General features: G+C 45.8%; 1 protein-coding gene and 1 pseudogene across 2 annotated transcripts in view; both read left to right on the top strand.

Moving 5' to 3' along the window:
• Nucleotides 1-19,598, top strand: part of LOC123786487 (uncharacterized) — a 273,531-nt gene that overhangs the window by 195,721 nt on the left and 58,212 nt on the right. The gene's annotated exons all lie outside the window — the stretch shown is intronic.
• Nucleotides 1,231-2,182, top strand: LOC123786488 (small ribosomal subunit protein uS5 pseudogene; annotated as a pseudogene).

Genomic DNA, 19,598 nt, shown 5'->3' with positions numbered 1-19,598 from the left:
GATCACCAGACCCCACAACACGACTCCAGGTGCATTTAGAGTGAGGGCAAATTGCATCACCAATACTTTCCTATCCCTGCCAGGCTAGGGGGCCTGAGGGGTACAATCTGGCCTCTGCCTGCTGGGCACAGTCTCCCTGATTTGCCCAACAACCTGATGTTTCCTGGGACCTTTGCGCATGGCACTCCCAGTCTTCACCAAGCACCTGCTTTCTCAAGTGTGAGGCGGGGCCCTGGGTGGTCTTTGAAACGAGAGCATGATCTGGCAAGCTGACTCCCCCTCAGCTTTATGGATGCAATTCCCGGGAAGGGCTGACCAAATAGAGCAACTTGACCCTGGGAACAAGTCCCGCATGCTTGGAGTGCTCATCTCAGGTGTGCATGCACTTAGAGGGAAGCAGAAATCTCCAAGTAGGGACGCCTGGGTGGCTCAGTCGGTTAGGCGTCTGCTTTCGGCTCAGGTCATGGTCCCGGGGTCCTGGGATGGAGTCCCACCCACATCGGGCTTCTTGCTCAGTGGGGAGCCTGCTTCCTCTGTCTGCGTCTCCCCCTGCTTGTGTGCTCTCTCTCTCTCTCACAAATAAGTAAATAAAATATTTTTAAAAGGAAAAAAAAAAAACTCTAAGTAGGGGCCGTGGCTTAACTAGTCAGGAAGGCACCAAAGGGCCAGTATGGTGAAGCCTTCATGTTTCTGTTGGAGAAAGAGCACTCAGTTCAGGCTGTCAATCTCTGGACATAGAAAACATGTGTCAAACTGATCCTTAGTAGGCCCGTTGTTAAAATAGGGGAAACAGGATGGCGAGGTTTGATGGTTTCCAGACCTCCGACGCAGTCTATCACTACAGCCATGTTTCCAAAGGTCATGCACTCACCTGGGAGGATCTTTTGACGGGTCAGGTTAGTAACAGTCTAGTTGCCAGACCAGAAGCTCTGAGGCGCAGACCTCGGAGTCACTATTGACAAAGGAGCCAGGCCTTCTGTTCCCTTGCATCCTCTTTCCCGACCATGTAGCTAATGCTATATTAGAATGACTTCCGCTTAGAAGGAGAGTTGAAAATTCTGCCTCCAGATGCTGGAGCTGTCTAGTTTTCGGTCCGTGGAGATGGCTGTGGAAAGTCCAAAGGCAGCCCTGTGGGCCTCATAACCCCCACAGGAGGAACGGGCAGATGGTTGGAAATATCCAGAGTTCTGTTCAGGGTTAGGCATTCTGCTTAGAAGTGTGTGCGTAGAGCTTCTTCTCCGAGAGAACACCAAATGGCGGATGACGCCAGTGCTGCGGGAGGCCCCGGAGGGCCTGGGGACCCTGGAATGGGAGGCCGCAGCGGCTTCCGCGGAGGCTTTGGCAGCGGCATCCGGGGCCGCGGCCGCAGTAGCGGCCGTGGTCGGGGCCGAGGCCGCGGAGCTCGCGGAGGCAAGGCCGAGGACAAGGAGTGGATCCCCGTCACCTAGCTGGGCCGCCTAGTCAAGGACATGAAGATCAAGTCCCTGGAGGAGATTTATCTCTTCTCCCTACCCATCAAGGAATCTGAGATCATTGATTTCTTCCTGGGAGCATCCCTCAAGGATGAGGTTTTGAAGATCATGCCTGTGCAAAAGCAGACCCGTGCTGGCCAGCGGACCAGGTTCAAGGCATTTGTTGCCATCGGAGATTACAATGGACATGTTGGCCTGGGTGTCAAGTGCTCCAAGGAGGTAGCCACTGCCATCCGTGGGGCCATCATCTTGGCCAAGCTTTCCATCGTCCCCGTGCGGCAAGGCTACTGGGGAAACAAGATCGGCAAGCCCCACACTGTCCCGTGCAAGGTGACTGGCCGTTGTGGCTCTGTGCTTGTGCGGCTCATCCCTGCCCCCAGAGGCACTGGCATCGTCTCAGCCCCTGTGCCCAAGAAGCTACTGATGATGGCCGGTATCGACGACTGCTACACCTCGGCCAGGGGCTGCACTGCCACCCTGGGGAACTTTGCCAAGGCTACTTTTGATGCCATCTCCAAGACCTACAGTTATCTCACCCCTGACCTTTGGAAGGAGACAGTGTTCACCAAGTCTCCCTATCAGGAATTCACTGACCATCTTGTGAAGACCCACACCAGAGTCTCTGTGCAGAGGACCCAGGCTCCAGCTGTGGCCACCACATAGTTTTATACAAGAAAAATAAAGTGAACTAAAGCTTGTTAAAAAAAGAAGTGCGTGCGTAGATGCATATGTGTGTGCATGTGTGTGTACGTGCACGCGTGCATGCCCCATCCCCGCAGGGCCCAGGATCAGCGCACCTATAGCATAAGAGACTCAAACTGTATAGATTATGAAGTTCTGTTGAGAGTGGGTTTCGTGTGGGAATTAGACCCTGGTTTGGAGAACAGCCCTCTTCAGCTCTCAAGGAAAGGAGCCCTGTTCAGTGTGGGAAAAGCATGGCTACCGTAGTGTGCCGGGACACTCAGCAAACTTCTTCTGTTAAAGCCTCAGTTTCCCCACCATAACATAAGGAAGGACAAGGGATGTCTAAGGCCTTAAGCCAAGCCAATCTGGGAGTCCATATTTAGGACTTGTTTATTAATCATCTGTTACCTGCCCCATGGCTGTATGCCCCTCCCCCCACCATGGCAGTGGCCAAATGAGGCCACATAAAACTCCATGTCCAGAAATACTTTGTCAGGCCCCAGGCCTTCTTGAAGGGAGAGTCCCAGCCTATGGTCCCAGCGCGTAAGAGCAAAACAAGAGCCTGAGCCAAAGGTATAGCTTTTGACCACTGCTCACTTTAGCCCAGGGTTGAAAACAGGGTCTTCAAAACAGAGGTCCTTGTAGCCTGGCCCACCTCCCCTTCTCCAGTAAGGAGGACCTGACCACCCTCTGGAATCCTGTTGTCTGTCTTGTGCAGAAATCACCAAAGGGGAGGGCAGTCCCCCCAAGGGGCTGGTTCGGGGAAGAGCTGCATTTTCACTAGAAGTGGCAAAAGTGATGCTATGCTGGCTGCCAGCAGAATGACCCTATAGGAAAAAAAGGTGTCTTTGCTACCAGAAGGTTCAGCTAGACATTTAATGCTGATGACTCACTTTCTCAGGCGCAGAATTTCTTTATTCCTTTCTACGTAAAAGCTTCATTCCTTCGTAATGACTTTATGACCACCAGCCAGGCTCTGAGAGAAAGAAGTCCCTCAGTAGCCACCACCTAGGGCCCAGCATGCACTGTGCAGTCAGCAGGCACAAAGTAGCCCTTTAAACTCCCCAGGATGGAGAGTGATAAAGGGCCACAAACAGAAACCTCCCTGCAGGGGAGGAGGGGGGCTGGGGGGGCCTTGCCCATTAGCCAAGCTAACATCCCCCAGGGAACACCTGGGGCTTGGCAAGGCATTTCTGGAAATGCAGTTGTATGTGACCTCATTTGGCCCCTTTTCCTGGTGGGCATTTGGCCCTTTCTGAGCTTCAGTTGACAAGTCTGTAGCCTCTTGGAATAGTCTCCAAGATGCTGCCATGGCACTTTCCAACCCCTCGTGTCTCCTGCGAGCTGGGACCAATACCTCTGCTCCTGTAACATGGCACACCCCTTCCCCTGGGTCGCTTCATTTCATCCTCACAGCACAGTGAAGGGTGGAAGATAATCATCCCTATCCTACAGACGAGAGACTGAGGCAGCCATTCAGCGGCAGCACGAGGCTTTGAGTCCCAATTTGTGTGTGGGGCGGGGGGGGGGGGTCCTCCCGTGGAAGCCTTCTTCCACCACCTCTTGGCTAGCCTGGGAGGCTGTCCCAGAAGGCTGATCTTCTCAAGCTTGCCAAGGTCTTGGTCTCCACAGACAGCATCCCTCTGGGCTCTGCACACTGGGGGGAAGGGTGGGGCTCAGCAGCCTCTGACCAGTGAAGCCCTGCAGCTCTAGGGAGCCCCTAGTGCTGGAGGCAGGGTCTGGGAGCCCAGCCAGCCTCTGGCAGCAGGGAGCTGGGTGAAGCAGGGGTGTGGTGGTGGAAGGGCTGGGAGGAGCAGAGTCAGGGTCAGACGGTGTGGAGGAGGGAGCCAGCGCTGAGACCCCGCAACGGGGAAGGAGAAGATGGAGCCCAGATGAGATGCTTTAAGAAAGGAGACTCAGCAGAGCTCAGAAATAGTTGGCTGTGGAAGCAAAGTAAATGGGAGACGTCTGAGACGACTCGTGGGTTTCTGACTCGGACTGCTGGGTGGTTGGGGTTGCCGTTTTGTAAGAAAGGGAGCCCAGAGGAAACCGTACCAGGCGGTGGGAGTGGACATGCTGAGCTTGACTGTGGAAAGTTCATGGAGTTTGGGGTGCTTGTAGGGCACTCAGGTGGGGGTCCCCGTTAGGCAGTTGGGTATCCAGGACTAGAGCTCAGAGTGGAGAGTAGGTCTAGGCTGGGGATGCCGATTTGGTGGTCTGTGACGTCTAGACTTGTTCTGTCCAATGTGGTGGCTATTAGCCACATGTGACCATATAAATGTAAACTAATGTTACTTTAAAAAGGCTGAGTACAGAGTTTCCGTTTGGGATGATGAAAAAGTTTTGGACATAGATGGTTTGATGGATGCCCAGCACTGTGAATGCAATTGTTATGGCATTGTGTGCCAGAAATGGCTCAAATGGCACATTTTATATCACATATGTTTTACCACAACCTTGAAATAGAAAAGAAACAAGATTAATTACAATTAAAAATTCAGGTCCTCACTCACACTAGCCATACCCCTGATAGCTCAAACAGCTGCATGTGACTCATGGCTACTGTATTGGACAGTGAAGACATGGAGCATTTCCACCACCGCAGAAATTTCTATTGGACAGCACCACTTTAGAGAGTAACTGGAGCCCTAGGGGTTGCTGAGATAGCCGGGGCGTGTGGAGGGAGAGGAGAAGGGAGGAGTGCTGGGGCACCTGGGAGGAGCTCCACATTCGAAAAGGACATGGCAGTGGGCATCAGGAGACAAATGTGGAAATGCAAAGTGCCAGGGAGCCCGGGAGCAGCAACCAAGCGCATTCCGGAAAGCATACATAGCTTGCTGTTGCCTCAAAATAGTCATTGCTTTCCTACCCCTGGGCCTTTCTCCATGGAGTGCCTTCTGCTGGGAACACTCCTATTGCCATGCCCACTCCTGTCCAAATGTTGCCCAGGGTCTCTGGACCCACACAGCTGCTCCCCATGTGGCTATGAATCCAGAATCTCCCAACCGGAGAGAAACGGAATCAGGTGCTGGTGGTGTTTCAGATTCGGAAGACTTTTTACAGATTAAGACCTGCAGAAGGGTTTGCACGAAGGTATCAGCTCTGTACCCTAGAGTGTATGTGGTACTTTGTCCAAATCTGGGAATGCTGGGCTTCTGGAACCCAGCAGAGAGGAACTGCATAGTGGCCTTGGGGACAGGCATGAAGCTCTGAGAGAGGGGACAGGGATAAAATGGGGTGCCACGGGGCGAGTCCCACAGGCAATGGTAGGAAATGGAGCACAGCAAACCCGGTGACTGGGAGGGCTGAGCCCAGCCCTGTGCAAGGCTGTGCCCATGGGCAGTGCCCTTCCAGTGGTCTGTGGCTGGGGATGGAAGGGGCTGGGACTGGAGGATGGCTGCGCTGTGCTGCGTATAGGTGCGTCCTGCACTCGCACTCGGAGCTCCGCTCTACTGAGAGGCTGCCAGTGGCCACACACGGAGCCTTGTCTGGCTGCGCAGGTCCAGGTCGTGTTTCTTAGCAGCACCCTGCTCGTGCGCCTGTGCTCTGTTAAGATGCAGCCTGTGCCCCCCGGAAGAGGCCTCAATGAGCCCACATTCAGCTCTTTGCGGATTGGGGCTCAATGTAGACATGGGCTGAGCCTCCGGCTGGAATCAGACAGCAGCCCCTAGCAGCACCTCCTTCTGCTCTTCTGACCCCGCTGTACTTCCCTGAAGAGCTGCGCTCCTTGGGACCGCCGGTGACCCCTTGCAGCAGTTCTTTCTGCCTCCTTCACCTGGGCTGCAGTTCCTTGGTGTGCACGTAGGGCGAGTCTCGGCAGAGATCCCCGGTTCACGTCAGTGCAACAAGCCGTCCCTTGCAGTGGCTAGTTCCGAGCTCATCTGGCTGCTGGCTGTAGAGGCAAGCGATGCCGGCGGGTAGAGCCTGGGTTTGTCGAGGAACAGTTGGAGCGCACTTGCGAAGCGTCGCTCCGTGAGGATCCAGCTTAGGGCCATGCTGCATGTAGACGCAGGCTGCACCCCACCGGCGGACCTGGCCCCTCCGTATATTGGCCGCAGTTCCCTGCAGAGGGGTTTTCTGTGCTGAGCCAGGTGGCGGTGCCCAGTGGAGCCGTGCGCACTGTAGATTAGGCCCCCCCTGCACAGGACAGTCTGGCGTGCTTGTGCGGGCAGCGGCTTGGCCCGTGCCGGTGCAGGTTGTGGTTTCTTGAGAAGCCTCGTTTTTTTGTGGAGGCTGTGTGGTTCTGCGTAGACACTGCCTGGTTCTCTGCAGGGGAAACCTCATTCTCTGCAGACACAACCTTATTCAGGATGGATGCGGCTTCATCCGGGGCCAACACATGGTCTCGTCTCGGGTGGCTGCAGCCTCATCTGGGGAATGCACCCCCTTGTCCTGGGCCGCCGTAGTCTGGTTCTGTGCGGACTCCGCCCGTGCCTCCACACAGAGCTCTGGTTAACGTGATGCAACTTCTTTCCACTTGCAGAGCAGCTGTCCACACAGCCGACATCCTCTTGTGGAGTCTTGGCCTGTACAGATGCAGCTTGAGTTCCTTGTGGACACAGTTGGTGCCTGGGGACAGAGCCACCTTTTTCGTGGCCATGGCCTGCCTATCCCGCTGAGGCTCATCTCATACCGGTATTGTCTGACCTCTCCGCTGGCCTCCTTGCTCGCACCCACCTGCCTCTCCTTATGAAGCTTCACTCAGGGCTGAGCCAGCTGAGCGCCACCGTCCAGAGCCCTGGGAGGTCCCAGAGAGCCACATTCGCAGGTGATGCAGCCTGTGCTGCTGGCTCCCAGCCTTGTTCCCAGATGGACCAGCCACCAGGTCTCTGCAGGGCCGTGGTCCATGCAGCGGCAGTCAGCATTGCCCGGCAGAGCCACGGTCCCTGGCGTTGGCACGGCTCTTCTGTTCCTTCTGCCTGCCTCTCCTGGCAGAGCTCAGCCTGTGTAGGGGCCTTCTGGCCTGGGCTCCATGTAGATGCCACCTGCATCTCCCTGCAGAGTCTTGCCCTTTGGGGACATAGCCCTCTTTTCCGTGGGGAGTCTCCCCCTGCTCGGACACCACGTGCCTCTCCTTGGAGGGCCCGGCTCCACGTAGATGCAGCTGGCAACGCCCAGCAGAGCCTCAGATTAGGTAGATGCGTCCCTTATCTTGGCACAGAGGCTCAGCCTGTGTAGACATGGTCTTGTGGGGTGGGGCACCCTGTGGATCCAAGCTGCTTCTGCTCTGCTGCCTGCCTGCTCCCTACCCGCCCCCCCCCCCGCCGTCTCTCAGGTAACCTGGTCCCCACCCCGCCAGGCCACTCTCCTTGCTGTGACATCTCCTGAGGCAGCTGCAGGCCCAGCTCCACGCTGCGGCCCAAGTCCCAAGGCCTCCACACCCTCGGGGTCTTGGCTACTGCCAGCGCAACCTGCCTGTATCTCTGCTCGGTCTGATGAGGCCAGAAACGCTGGGATCCTCAGAGCCTTGAAGGCTTGCCAACAATGAGACCCAGCGCCGGCGTGGGCAGCTGAGAGGAAGAGGGCAGCTAGGAGGGGCTAGAAGCAGGCAAGGAGGAGCCAGAGTGGGTGAGCAGGAGCCAGGGAGCAGAGAGGGAGAGGGAGAGCCGAGAAGAGGAGCCAGCCAGCCAGGAAGGTGGTGAGTGGGCGCCTTAGCTGCAGAGTATTGACACAATGAGGAAGGAGATGGGGAGAATCCTCCGTGACTCCCTGAGTGGCTCTAGTCTGGTCAGAAGGAAGCCTGGAGAGCTCTCTGTGAGCCCAGGCTGCCTACTTCCAGAATGGATTTAAGGCCACCCTGGAGAGTCGTTCCTGAGGAGTAACCCCCATCCAAGCAGAGGTCCTGTCCAGATCAGCTGGAGTCTACTGTCTCCAAAGGCAGGCCCCCCCCACAGAGAGCATAAGAGGCAGTGGCCGCACAGGCACACGTGGAGTCCTCACTGGTTCCAGTTGGAAGGGCAGCCTGCCACCAGAGTCAAGACAGAGCCCAGAGCCCAGGTCACACTCAGCCACCTGTGCCCTGAGTCACTTTGTTTGGTCCCTCAACCTCTCTGACCTCAGTTTCTTCATCTGTCAATGACAGGTTCCATGGCTGCTAAGATCCCTCCCTGCTCTCACTTTCTAGGATCACTGAGGCTCTTGCATTCACCCCCTTGCTCTATAGATGGACAGCTGAGCCCCGGGGGTGGGGCAGGCTCAGACTTGCAGGGTCCCCAGTGAGCTGGTGGTATTAGTGGTACTAAGCAGGGAGCTCAGAGCATCCCTGTTACGGTGACCATCCCCCTCCTGTGGTCAGGATCCCAAAACATTCTCTGCTGGCTCCCTGGTGCCCAGCCAGCCAGCTTGAGGAGGAGGCAGGGCCCGGGACTTTGGACCCAGGTCAAAGCTGAGGAACAAAAAGCCTGAAGAAGGAAAAGGACAAGGGGGTGCAGGCTGGTGGGCACCTTGTGTGTTGAGGCAGAATTCCTGGGTGAGAGAAACCAAAAACTGCTTCTCACCTCCCTGGCCCAGACCCCTTGAGAAGCAGTGCCAGCACCCCAGCCCTTTTGGGAAGTAGGTCCTGAGGCGGAGCCCTCCCACTACCCAGACACAAGCACCATGCTGTTCACACTGCCTGGACCCTGGCAGGCCTGGCCCATCTGTGCAGTTGCAATAGTGCTGGAGCCCCTAACACCTCCATGAGCACATGTCAAAAGGCATTTATTGCCCCCCCGCCTTTGTTCTATCAACGAGACATTTAGCATCTCTGTTTTTGTCCGGAAACATTCTCAGAAGTACCATGCAGAGGTTTTCTTGTCAGCAGATTGCCAAAGAACCAGTAGGCAAACATCACATACCTCTCTTAGAAAAATGTCTTGACAACGTTCACTGACTCTTAGGAGAAGCTGCTCACTGTACTCCCACAATCCTCAAGTCCTTCCCAATCCTACATCTGGTCACTGGCTTTTAAGTGAGCTTAGATGAATGGAGATCTAGCTTCCAGTCTGAGCTTTGTCATACATTTGATGTGTCACATTATACAGGTTCTTTGCACTCTCTGGGCCCCAGGTTCCAGAGAGGTGGTATAAAGGCAGTCTACCCTAGGTTAGGGTGACTGGCCTGTACTTTGAGGACAAAGCCATTTTTGGTGGCCTGAGAAGTCGTCATAAAACATGTCAATATCCAAAAGCAATCCCAATATGGTGTAACGGCTAAGTGGTAAGCAAACACAGAAGTCCATCAGACAGGTTATATTAATTATCATCCACCTAACATTTTTGATGTCTCACAAATGATTAAATTATTTTGCCATGAATTATTGATCATAGCTAACCCTCTGTGCCAGACACTGTTCCCTGTGTCTTATGTGTATTGACTCATTTCGTCCTTCTAACACTAACTGAGGTGGATGCTATTATCATCCCCTTTTACAGATGAGACAATGGACTCCAAGCCAAGTGCTTTGTGAGTGGTGGGGCTGAGATTCAGACTGGCCATGCACTTCATCACTGTTCTCTTCTGCCTCCTGTCCAAACACTTGCCAATTTCTCTTTTCCCCATTACTTTGAGGCATGGAAGATAAAATCATTTAACCTCTTTGAGTCTTAATTTCTTTACCCATGAAATGGGGAACCCAAAGGACCTACCTAATAGGGTTGTTGCAGGAATTAAATGAGAAAATGTGAGAAGACCCTGTTACGCAGTATATGCTCACACGTTTTTACTGTTGTAAATGAAGTACATGGCAGTATTTAGATCCTGTTCTGGCATGTGTGATACGTGGAGGCACATGAGTGGCTTAGACACTTTAAAACTTGCTATTTGGGGGACATTATAGTAATGACTCTACAGGGGTTTCAGATACAAATACAACCAAACAAGCATTGTCAAGCACTTTCACATATCACATACATCTTCTGTGGCAATCTGTAGACAGCCTTACAAATGTTATTCCTCCAATTTTGCAGAAGAGAAAACTGAGGCTTGGAGAGGCTGTGTGAATTTCCCAAGGTCACCCAACTAGAAAGTGGCAGAGCTGGCACTCTAACTCCCAAGTCCAGTACCCACTCTCTACTATGCAAGTGAGCCACCCCTGTCCTTAACAACCTCTCAGGTTTTCTGATAGACTCAGGTATTTTCATTGCATGATGGTCAAGCTGAGCAAAAGCAGAGGGAAGATGGCTGAAAACCCATCCTGTTCCCCTTGTTTCTTCTCCAGCCAAGGGCCAAAGCTGCTTTCACCTGGGCATACAGTTCACACAGTCCAACCAGTATGAGTGTAGTGGGAGATGGACCCGTGTATTGCCAATGCATTTGCATCTCCCACAGTGCTCAGACTCTTTACCATGACTTTTCTGAACCCATTCCAATGAAGTCTGCCTCAGGCTCCTTGTTTTAATAAAAGGTCTCTTTTAGAGATTCTTAAAAAATAGTAAAACCTTGCATTTCAGCTCCACAAGGTCATTCTGTACAGTAATATTAGGATGGCTCTGTCCCTCTTCCCTCCCACTCATATTGTCCAAAGATTCTATGTAACACAAAAGAAAAAGATATAAAAGTCTAAGCAAAAACGGAAATAACCCAGATTCATTTTTTCATTTTTAAATAATGGCTTTAGTGAAGTATCATTCACATTCCATAAAATTCACCCTTTAAAAGTATACAGTTCAGTTCAGTAATTTTAGTGTTTTCACAAAGTGTGCAACCATCACCATTAATTCCACAATATTTTCTTTCTTTTTTTAAAGATTTTATCTATTTATTTATTTATTTATTTATTTATTTATTTAATTTATTTTTGAGAGAGAGAGAGAGAGTGAGTGCACATGGGGAGGGGCAAAGGTGGGGGCGGGAGTGGGGAGATGAACAAGCAGACTCCATGCTGAGCCCAAAGCCCAATGCAGGGCTGAGATCATGACCTGAGCCAAAATCAAAGTCAGCCACTTAACCGACTGAGTCACCCAGGCACCCCTAATTCCACAATATTTTCCTTAAGCAGTCATTTCCTATTCCCCATATCCCCAGCCCCTGGCAACCACTAACCTACTTTCTGTCTCTACGGATATGCTTATTCTGGACATTTTATCTAAGTGGAGTCATACGATATACGGCCTTCTGTGACTGTTTTCTTTCACTTAGTGTTTTCAGGGTTCATCCACGTTGTAGTACCACCAGTACTTCATTCATCTTGATGGCTGAATAATATTGCGATGTATAGATAGACCACATTTTGTTTATTCATTCATTAGTTGATGGAAGTTTGGATTGTTTCCATCTTTTGACTATTATGAATAATACTGCTATGAACATTCATGCACAAATTTTGTGTGAACACGTTTTCATTTTTCTTGGATCTATACCTAGGAGGGGAAGTCGTGGATCATATGGGAACTCCATGTTTAACCTTTTGAGGGACTGTCTGACTGTCTTCCAAAGTGGCTACACCCCTTTACATTCTCACCAACAATGTATGAGGGTTCCAATTTCTCCACATTTCTTGCCAAGGGTTGTTATTGTCCATCATTTTGATTGTAGCCATTGTCTACGGCCACACCACCCTGAATGTGCCCGATCTCATCTGATTGTAGCCATTGTAATGTGTATAAAGTGGTGTCTTAGTGGGGCTTTGATTTGCATTTCCCTGATGGCTAATGATGTTGAGCATCTTTTCATGTGCTTATTGGCCATTTGTATATCCTCTTTGAAGAAATGTCTATTCATATCTGTTGCCCTTTTAAAATGTGTGTTGTCTTTTTATTAGTGAGCTGTACGACTTCTTTATATATCCTAGTTACAAGTCTCTTATAAGACGAATAATTTGCAAATGTCTTCTCATGGTCTTGTTTTTTCATTCTCTTAACAGTAGCTTTTAATGAGCAGACATTTTACAATTTGAAACAAAATAGTGTAAGTTCTCCAAGTCTTCTTGTTTTTCCAAGTTGTTTTGGCTCTGCTAGGTCCTTTGCATTTCCATGTGAATTTTAGAATCAGTTTGTTAGTTTCTACACAAACAACTCCGAGAATTTTGATTGGTGTTGTATTGAATCCACAGATCGATTTAGGGAGAATTGACATTTTAACAATATGAAATCTCTGCCCCATGAACATGGTTTATCTCTCTATTTATGTCTTTTTATTTTCTTTTAGCAGTGTTTCATAGTTTTTACTGTAGAGGTCTCTCACACCTTTTCACAGGTTCATCCCTAAGTATTTCATATCTTTGATGCTATTTTTAAAAGAATTTTTAAATTTTAAGTTCTGATTGTTCATAAGTAGTAAATAGGAAAACAACTGATTTTTATATATTGATCTTGTAACCTGTTACCTTACTAAACTCACTTACTAGCTGTTTTTGCACATTTCATCAGATTTTCCACAATTACATTGGTTGTGAATAGACAATCATTCATTGTGAATAAATCTCGTTTTACTTCTTCCTTTCCATTCTCAATTGCCTTTTCTTCTTTCTTTCCTTCCTCACCTCCTACCTTACTTCTTTCCTTCCTCTCTCTCTCTCTCCTTCCTTTCCTTCCTTTTTTTCCTTCCCTTCTTTTTTTCTTGATTGCCCTAGCTAGAACCTCCAGTACAATGTTGTATAGAAGTGGTGAGAGTGGACATTTTTGCAGTGTTCCCAAATTTGGGAAAAAAGCTTTTTTTTCCTTTTTTTTTTACCATTAAGTTTTATGTTAGCTGTAGACTTTTTATACTTGCCCTTCTTCAGTTTGAGGAAGTTCCATCTATTCAAAGTTTTTTGAGGATTATTACCAATAGGTGTTGGATATTATCAAATTTTTTTTGACCTTCATTGCAATAATATGATTTTTCTCTATTAATTTGTTAATATGGCAAATTAAATTCATTGATTGCTTTCAAACATTAGACCAGCCTTGAATGCCTGGGATAAATTCTACTTGGTCAGAATGTATTATCCATTTTATGTAATGTTGAATTTGATTTGCTAAAGTTTTGTTCAGAATTTTTACATTTATATTCATGATGAATATTGATCTGTAGTTTTCTTTTCTTGCAATGTTATTGTCTGGCTTTAGTATCAGATAATGCTGGCTTCATAAAATGAGTTGGAAAGTGTTCCCTTCTCATCCATTCTGTGGGAGAGGTTTTATTTCATCCTTAAATGTTTGATAGAGTTCACCAATGAGGCCATCTGTTTCTGGAGTTTTCTGTATGGGAAAGTTTCTAAGTATAAGTTCAATTTCTTTAATAGATAGAGAGATATTCTATTTCTTCAGGAGTCAGCTTGGGTAGTTTGTGTCTTTCAAGGAATGGGTCTATTTTATCTAAGTCACTAAATGTATTGTCATAAAGTTGTTTAGATATTATCTTATCCTTTTAATATCTGTAGAATTCATAGTGACATCACTTCTCAGTTCCCAATATTAGTAATTTGTGTCTTAACTCTTTTTTCCCTGGTCAGCGTGGCTAGAGGTTTATCAAGTTTATTGATCTTTTGAAAGGACCAGTGTTGGTTAGAATGATTTTTCTCTATTGTTTTTGTTTTCCATTTCATTGATTTCTGCTCTGATCTTTATTTTTTCCTGTATTCCACTTACTTTGGGTCTAATTTGCTTTCTTTTTCTCATTTCTTGAAGTAGAAGCTGAGATGAACGATTTAAGATTTTCTTTTCTTTTCTAATATAGGCACTTAGTGCTATAAAATTTCCCTTAAGTACTATTTTAACAGCTTTCACCAAATTTTTAGATGTTGTGTTTTCATTTTCATTCAATTCGAAGTATTTCTTAATTTTTTTATTTCCACCTTTATGTGTAGATTATTTAGACTGTCTTATTTACTTTCCAAATAACTGGGAATTTCTCAGAGATATTTCTGTTATGGATTTCTAACTTCATTTCACTATGGTCAGAGAACAGAATTTGTAGGGCTTGAATTCTTTCAATTTTATTGAAACTTGTTTTATGACCCCAAAGATTGTCTATCTTGGTAAATGTTCCATGTATATTTAAAAAGAATGTATACTCTAATGTGGTTGGGTGGACAATTCTATAAATGTCAAATAGATCAAGTTTGTTTATAATGTTGTTTATTTCTTCTATATCTTTAATGAATTTCTGTATACTTTTCTATCAATTATTGAGAGAAGGATATTAAAATCTCCAGCTTTAATTATTTCTTGTGTTGTGTCAGTTTTTGCCTCATGTTAGGTTCATAAGTTCATATATTCTCGGTGAATTAACCCTTTTATCATTATACTGACCTTCTTTATCCCTGTTAACATTCTCTATTCTAATTTTTTTTAAGTAGCCCAGTATGGAGACCAATTTGGAGCTGGAACTCATGACTCTGAGATAAGACCTGAGCTGAGATCAAGAGTTGGATGCTTAACCAACTGAGCCACCCAGGCACCCCAACATTCTTTATTCTAAAACTTACTTATTCTGAGATTTAATTTGTCTGATATTAATATAACCATTCCAGATTTCTTTTGGTTAGTGTTGGCAATGCATTTTTCATCCTTTTACTTTGAATCTGTTTGTGTCTTTATATTTAAAATGCATTTCTTATTGGGAGTATACAGTCAGGTTTTTGTTTTAAATCCGGTCTGACAATCTCTGCCTTTTTATTGTGGTGTTTAGATGATTTACATTTAATATAGATATTATTTGATTTAAGTCTATTATCTTTTCATTTGCTTTTTATTTGTGCCATATATTCTGTGTTCTCCCTTTCCTCTCTTTTTAAAAAAATTTCTTTGGGATTAGTGGAGTATTCCCTAGATTCCATTTTATCTCCTTTGTTCATTTTTAAAGTATCACTCTTTGTTTCATTATTTTAGTGGTTGATTCAAGATTTACAGTGTACATTATTATCATGATCTGCCTTTAAATAATATTATTAATTAATAATATTAAGTAATACTATACCACTTCACATATTATAAGAATGTCATAGCAGTATACCCCCATTTCTCTTCTCTTCACTTCTGTGCTATTATCATATGACTTACTTTTACTTAAGTTATAAACTACACACTCAATTGTTATTATTTTTATTAGTTAATTATCTTTTAAAGAAATTTAAATAATAATAAGAAAAATCTTATATATTTAGCCATGTAGTTACCATTTCCAGTGCTCTTCATTCCTTTACGTAGATCCATATTTCCATCTGGTATCATTTTCTTCTGTCTGAAGGACTTCCTTTAATATTTCTTGTATTGCAGGTCTGCTGCTGATGAATTCTTTTAGCTTCTGTATGTCTGATGAAGACTTTATTTCACTTTCATTTTTGAAATATAATTTCACTGGGTACAGGAGGTGAGGTCAACAAGTTTTTTATTTGTTTTCATCCAGTACTTTAAAGATATTGACCTACCACCTTCTTATTTGTGTTGTTTCTCACAAGAAATCTGCTATAATCCTTATTTTTGTTCCTCTATACATAACATAACTTTTTCCTCTTGTTGCTTTTAAGATTTTTTTTGTCTGTATCACTAGTTTAGAGCAATTTGATTATAACATTGCCTTTATATAGTTTCTTCATGTCTCTTGTGCTTGAAGTTTATTGAAATTTTTGAATCTATGGGTTTATATTATTCATTATATCTAGAAATTTTTTAGCATTTATTTCTTCAAATATGTTTTCTGGTCCTTGCCATTTCACAGGGACTATAATTGCACATATATTAAGCCTTTAAAGTTTTCCTATAGCTCAGTAATGCTCTGTTCTTTATTTATATCCTCTTTTCTCTTTGTGTTTCATTTGGACAGTTTCTGTTACTATGTCTTCAAGTTCGCTAATCTTTTTTTCCTACAATGTCTAATCTTCCATTTTTTTCATCTAGTGTATTTTTCACCTCAGACATTGTAGTTTTTTTTTCTCTAGAAGTTCAATGTGGGTCTTTTTTATATCTCACATGTCTTTACTTAACTTTTTGAACATATGGAATACAGTTATAATAATTTTTTTATTGTTCTAGTCTACTCATTCTAACATCTATTTCAGTTCTGGATTGATTTTAAATGATTGATTTATCTCCTCAATATGAGACATATTTTCCTGCTTTTTTGCATGCTTGGGAATTTTCTATTGGATGCCAAACATTATGAATTTTACCTTATTAGGTGCTGGATATTTTTGTATTATTATAAATATTCTTGAACTCTGCTATGGGACTTAGTTAACATACTTGGAAATAGTTTGAACTCTTCTAATTTGCTTTTATGATTTGTTAGGCAGGACTGGAGCAGTTATCAGCCTAGGGCTAAGTATTTCCCAATACTGATAAAAGAACCACTGCATGCTCTACACAATGCTCTGTGAATCAGATTTTCCACATTGGCAAGTAGGAGCAAGCATAACCCCCAGAGTTGTGTAAGTGTCAGACACTGTCTCTTCTAATTGTTTTTGGATGGTTCATTCCTAAGTCTCAGGTAGCCCCTCACATGCATGCACTGATCAGTACTCTACCGAATACCCAAGGGAGACCTTTGGCAGATCTCTGGAGCACCCTGTCTATTCAGCTCTCCGATATTCTGCCCTGTGAAATTTAGCTTCATTGGCCTTCCTGGATTCCTAGCTGTTTCCTCACCTCTGAGAAAACACCAAGCTCTTTACTGGGTTTTTCCTTCCCTGCTGCACAGCCTGGCATCTCTCTCTAGGCAATAAGCTGGGACAGTTGTAGCACTCACTTCATTTGTTTCCCATCTTTGTCTTTCATTACTTGATGTCCAGCATCTTGAAAAATACTGGTTTTTCAAAAATATATTATCTGTTGATTATTTAGGAAGAAGAGTAAATTCAATCCCTGTTACTTCAATCTTGGCCAGGAGCAGGTCACAACCCTTTTTAAAAATCCTAGTCCATCTTTAGATGGACTTAAAATTTAAACCTTTACTTATTTTAAAAATATCTTTTTTATCCTTGGTAAAATATTCTTAAAATACCCCCAAAGGGGTACCAGTGAATGGGGGGAAAAGGGTCTTTGGAACAATTAAGAAGAGAAAAAGAAGGGCCCTAAGTCTAGGTGAGGGTTTTTCATCAGGCCAAAGTATCATGTTTGTATATGTTTATGGTAGCCCCCAAGCTGAGAAGAGCAGTAGAGACTTGCTTTGGTGGGGAGATCAGTTCTCTGCCTGGCATATGGCCTACTGACTCCCTTGCTTCAAAAAGAATATACAGACAGCCTGCCTACCTGCTGCTCCTGCAGTGTCAACTCCACATACACATATGGTTGCTCAGTAAATACAGGATGCCCAGTTAAATTTGAATTTTAGATAAACAAATAATTTTTTGGTATAACTGTGTTCCAAATATCTCAATGTATATACTTACACTAAAAATTGTTTATTATTTATCTGAAATTCACATTTAACTGGGGTCCATTTTTTATTTGTTAAATTTAACAACATTATGCACACAGCAATATGACCTCCAGCTCAGTCTCAGCCTCTGGGACTAATCAGAAAAGGCTCTCATCTCATTTCTGCCACTGAACAGCTGAATGTTACTGGATAAGTCACTTGTCCTCTGAGGCCTAGTTGGAGATGATTCACATACAGTATCTAACTTGGCACCTGTCTCCCCGTAGCTGCTCCATGAATGGAATCGAGTGGCAAAGTCAGATGCAGATACTACTTCATAGATTAAAGATGACACACTTATCCCTATCACCTCTGAGCCTTCTAAGAGCCTCTATATGACAGTTGATGAAAGTGTTATATTTACAAATGGGGAAAGTGAAGCTCAGAAAGGTAACCAAGCAGGGCAGAATGTGTAAGTGCCCTGTGAGTGACCCAGGGAAGGAAAGGGTCTGGTTTCTCACCCCAGTGCTGCTCCTGACCCCCTGGGTGTCCTCTTCTCCAGGATCATGCTTCACGTAGGGCCAGTGGGCTGGGCCCAGGAAGTATGCTATCCAGGAGCCTAGAGCTTGAGTGACAAAACCAGGATGAAGACATTGCCCTTCCCCTTCAGCATCCTGGCTAGTCATTTGCTTAGAGTGAAGTCCTGTGTTCCTTGGGTCTCCAAGGAAGTTTAGGCTGACACTTAAGGGGTGGTGGACATACTCATCACCATCTTCTGAATCTTTCATTCCAAACTTTGGGGCCCAAAAAAATATGGAAAGAGCTCAAAGAGGCAAGAAACCAGGGCTCTAGCTCCACTTCAGCTGTTAACTCACTCAGGGATCCTCTTCTTTCTTTGCCTTAGTTTCTTCATCTCTAAAATGGGGATTTGATTTAAAAATAGTCAGGAAATGACTTTGAAAACATCAAAAATGCTATTGTAAATGGCTGTTGGATTCTGAACAGAAACATGGCCCCAGTATCAGAACCCTCATGTTGGTCTTTTTGTATCAGTAGCTGCTTATCCATCTGTTTCCTCAGACCATGACTGAGGTGGTAAAGGGACAGGAGGGAGATGTGAATAAGAGGAAGAAAAGGGAATAAGACCTCCCTTCTGCTTCTGAAGGTCTTTAAGAAGTTCTTCAAAGGGTAGAGAACATAGAGTTGTGCCCACCTCTTCTCAGTACTTGTGAGATGCTGAACTTGGAGGTTTCTTGCCCCTTGGGCCTGCTGGAGGGGTGAGCTACCAATTTGGACTTGCTAGCCTATAGCCCTGAGGGTCTTATTGTTTGGAGAAAAGAGGCCAGAGGCAAAGTAAGAGAAAGCTGGTCACATCTGCCTACTGTCCTAAAGCCTGCAGCTGTATTACTGACTCATTCTGCATCCTATGGAGCTGAGGACTAGTGCTTATTAGCAATCTCTCAGCAGGAACAGAAAACTGTTTGTCTCTTGTGCTACTGTGTCTGAAAAGAGGGGGAAAGACAGGAAATTATAAGCATTTTCTGATGCTGAGCAAATGGATGAACAGAAGACTAACATCCAGAGTATCATAAGTAAGATGATGGACTAGGATGCCCTGTGCCCTCCTCCCCCTCACAAACACACCAATTCAACAACAATTTATGAAAAATTCTTCTCTGTTAGAAATCCAGAAACTAATTGAAAGGCTTCTGTAACCCCAGGTGAACATAAAACCACATTCACTAAGGCCAGTAGGAAGACTTGGGACACCCTCTCGCCAGAGTCCCTGCATCTAGCACAGTGCTATATGATTGGGAAGAGATCCCTACCACCCAGATTCTACCAGGGGAAGGAGAAGGTAGGTTTCTGCATCCAGTACCTCAACTTGTCTAAAGAAGCTCTCTAGAAGTCTTGCTTCTGTCTTGCTAGATGTGGAGCTCTGATGGGTCCAGTGAAATTTAGTCATCTAGGGGAAATGGAGATGGTGGTTTAGACTGGTAGATGCCACAGGTCCAAAGTCCCTGGCTCAGCAAAGAGTGAGTGTTTAAAAAAAGAACAGTTGTTTTCTTCTTCCTGGGGAAGGAAAAAATTGATAGAAGCCTCCAGAACTCTGGCCAGGCTGATTGGTGGGAGTCTTCTCCTATATGAGGCCAGTCTGTGAAGACTAGCAGAGGTATTTGCTTT

This window comes from Ursus americanus, chromosome X, assembly GCF_024610735.1.
Source record: "Ursus americanus isolate L20-20 chromosome X, mUrsAme1.1.p, whole genome shotgun sequence".
NCBI classification, from domain to species: Eukaryota; Metazoa; Chordata; class Mammalia; order Carnivora; family Ursidae; genus Ursus; species Ursus americanus.
The sequence above is the reverse complement of the archived record's forward strand: the minus strand, read 5'-3'. Positions and strand labels throughout refer to the sequence as shown.